Source organism: Adiantum capillus-veneris, chromosome 25 (genome assembly GCF_014529385.1).
Source record: "Adiantum capillus-veneris isolate H3 chromosome 25, ASM1452938v2, whole genome shotgun sequence".
Lineage (NCBI taxonomy): Eukaryota > Viridiplantae > Streptophyta > Polypodiopsida > Polypodiales > Pteridaceae > Adiantum > Adiantum capillus-veneris.
In genome coordinates, this window is record NC_140955.1 from 80,050,554 (window position 1) to 80,054,327 (window position 3,774).

The 3,774-nt window shown below is 42.3% G+C and overlaps 1 pseudogene; it reads right to left on the reverse strand.

Moving 5' to 3' along the window:
- Positions 1-368: 368 nt before the first annotated feature.
- Positions 369-2,688, reverse strand: LOC147425156 (putative xyloglucan galactosyltransferase GT20 pseudogene; annotated as a pseudogene).
- Between the last annotated feature and the right edge of the window lie 1,086 nt (positions 2,689-3,774).

Genomic DNA, 3,774 nt, shown 5'->3' on the forward strand with positions numbered 1-3,774 from the left:
TGAATCGCATCTTGGGGGCTCCACTGTATAATCATGTTAATATACCATGTGATTTCAGTAGGAGAGGTGGGTTTTCTATTTTTAAAATTTTAAGTAATTTAACAAAGATACATTAACAAGAGGGTTTTTTCTAATCTATTTTGGAAAAAATCTCATTAATTCATAAAAAAGAGGGGTCAATCTATCCATGTTAGCATTTCAACAGAGGGGTTTTTGAAGAACGCTCCAAACGCACGTTATATAGGGAGGTTCTTAACAGTGTACCTTCGGGGAATCACCTCTAGTTGGGGGAGCGGTTGACATGTCCCCAATCTTCACATATTCCTCTATTTGCCCCATTCTAGTAAAGGGAAAGTAGAATGAATGCATTAAGAGAAAGCTATTTATATGATGTATTTTACTTTTAAACTTCTCTTGCCTCAATATATGCAGGCAATCACCATTTCTATACAAATCCTTGGCATGCTCAATGCTACAAAGATGGAAGAGCATTTTCCACAAATGGACCTTGAATGATTAATAGCTTCCTCTACTCTTTATTAGGTAAGCTAAGCTGTATCATATCCAATACCTTCTCTGTCCTTCAGTACTTGACCTCTCCTCATGAGCCTCTCTGATGCCCTTGCAAAAAGACCTCTGAGAGACACTAAGAATGCATCATCTATTTTCTTGAGCCTGGCATCCGGCCTTGCATACACTAGCCCTGGCATGATGTCATAGATGATTCGGTGCCGCATCTTCTGCCGCACGCTCACAGGGATTTTCCTTAACTCATTGATCACATTCACCTTTCCATTTCTCACACCTTCAGCTGGTATATAGACTGAATATGATTCTGGCTTACTTGGGAGATGCCAAGGATACTGATAGTAAGCCGAGTATGGATCAAAAAGCACCGGGATGCATCCTCCGATGAGCGAGTCAAAGATGGAACGCCTTGTTGGACTATCCCCAGGAGGTTGCATGCAGAACTCTGAGTGTATGAATAGGTTCATTGTTGTGTTTGGGTGCAAGCATCGATCCCGGCCGCAGTCCATGAAATGACAAGCAGAATCCGAGCTTGACCCAATCATTTCTACACTGCTCATGCACTGTCGAATCAAATGAGATCGTATGCTTTCTCGTTGTTGAGGCCTCGGCTGCCCCGCGAAGCTCACAAGGTGATTCCTCTTTTCCTTACCGATGTGGTCCTGCCATGCCCGTATGTCTTTATCATGTCTAGGGTGGAAAAATGTGGGGTGAGGGACTCCAACGTCATTCTCGTGCCATGGCTGCCTCTCGATCAGCAACTTGGTAAGATTCTGCATTTCATCTTGCAACAGCAAGCTACTTCCCCACATCGTCCGGGTTGACGGCAAGCGCCGAAAATCCCATGTTACCTTTCCCAGCACAAGGACATGATCCAACCCTTCCTTTCTCCTCCATGTGGGCTGCCTTTCAAGCCACCTAATCAGCTCCAACCCTAGTTCATCTAACTGCGCCGATGACACATTTTGGACAAAGAGCCATCTCAGCACATCCATTCCCCCATAATATGGTATGTAGTACAAATTCGCAAGTTCGGGACTCGTCGTCAAGCATTTGTAATGCTTGAGCCTCTCATGGAAAAGCACCTCAAGAGCATATTGATGTGTTTCATACCAAACGCCGGACGGCACAAGAATTCTTGAGCTGGTTTTGTCTGTTTGGGAGGTAGCTAAAATCCTGCCCATTCCAGAGTTGGAGAAGAATTCACACATATTCTGCCATGGGAGGAGCTTGAGGCAGCGGTCAAGCAAATCCAAATTGAACTTGCTGGGGAGATCATAGATAAAGATGTGCTTGCCTTTACAATCCATACCAGCTTTGGAATTGAATGGGGCTATTTCTGATTTTTTCTCCATAGAAAGAGGTCTTCTAAGATCTCTTATTATCCTATCCACCTCCTCACTCGAATCAACGTAAGTCTCATCCTGTGTCGGTGGTCGGCGGCTCTGTATGTTGGAAGCCCCTTTTTGTGCATCATTCCTCCATGGCGAGGACGAAGACAAAGTTGTGACTGTGGACAAATTTTGAGGGTGTGGATTGTAATTCTGCCTGGCATCACCAGTGACTTCCACAGGCTTAACAGAAGAGAAAGGCTTTGATGGCAGTAGGCTGATGTGCTGCCTATCCTTGAGCTTCAATGTTGGCAATCCAGAACCCCCATTTGCAATGGTAGATGCGCGCTGTGTGCGGGCGGCAGTATGTGGGGCAATGCCTGCATTAATTCGGACTATGGCATTGCAAGCCGCATCGATGTCATTGCGTCCGGAGCAATCAACCCTATGTGGTGTAGTGGGCAGCACAGAGTTACAAGCTGCCCAAAGACAAAAGAAGACAGTAGCAAAAACAGGGCAGAAGAAGATAAAGAGGCGAGCTGGCGCTGGTGACGACCGGTGGCCACCACAGATGCATAAAGTCTTTGATTTTCTGATCATTTGTGTGTGCTTCTTACAAGACTGTTGAGTGTAGCTGGGGTTGCAATGGAGCTGATGAATTTACTACAGTAGGCAATGGACATTGTAGCATGTACAAATTTGGCCTGATTTTGGAGAGTAGATTAAATTATCCAGCCAAATTAGGAATTAAGCCTAATCCTAAATGAAGGTAAAGCCCTGGTTACATAATTAATGAGGTGAGGCAGAGGCATGCATCAGTTGCCGATCATGGTCCCTTATATCAAGAAAGGAAACCGTTATTTTTTTTGGTGATCTCATATTACAGCAAGTTTGAACGCCAAAAGCGTGTAAAGGTTTGCGGGTGCTTGGTAGGTTTGCGGTTCGAAAAGCTCGCGTATCATATGTCCTTCTTGGGAGTTTTACAGCTGACCAACCCTCCTGGTTTTTTTTTAAAAAAAGGGAAAATTACCAAAATACCCCTCTAATTTGTGGAAATTCACAATATACCCCTAAAATTTCAAAAATTCCCAAAATACCCTTGTATCTATTTTTGTTGGATTCATCAAGATTTTCTAATCTTTATTCTTGTTCGACAACTTAGATCGGTTTTTGAGTCCTTCGCATGAAATTTGTCGCAAATTACCTCGCAAAATAAGGCAATTATGTCAAAAAATAATGAAGCACTTCATCTCCAAAGCCTACATAACCAACTATTTCCCCAAAAGACAGAAGGAAATGTATTAGAAAAGGAAATTACATTATTACCTCAAGGTGGGGAAAGAGGTCCTCTCGGGAAAAAAAGAAAGAAATAAAGGATCTAGCAAACATAGTTAATTCGAATAAATAGACAAGAGTTCATCGCTCCAAACTTTCCTCTTTGGAACATTTGCAGACACCATTATCTATGGCTTTGTTGGTATGATAGGAATAGGAATGCATCTCTATTTTATTGTCACTTGTCAAATTCTAGCCAAATTCCCTTGTATGAGAAGAAAAGATCTTCAGACCTCTGTATTTCCTCGATCAAGGATGCTACTCAAGCACCTTCATTTGTGACTTTGTTGGTATGATAGGAATAGGAATGCATCTCTATTTTATTGTCACCTATCAAATCCTAGCCAAATTTCCTTGTATGAGAAGAAAAGATCTGCAAACCTCTGTATTTCCTCGATCAAGGATGCTCCTCAAGCACCTTCATGTTTTCCAAGTATCCCATTACCTTTGTATTTCCTCAATCAAGGATGCTCCTCAAGCACCTTCATGTTTTCCAAGTATCCCATTCAACATAAAATAAATAAATTTTTGTAGCCACAAAAATTTGAAGAATTGAGCTAATTATTGCTCTTATTTTCTC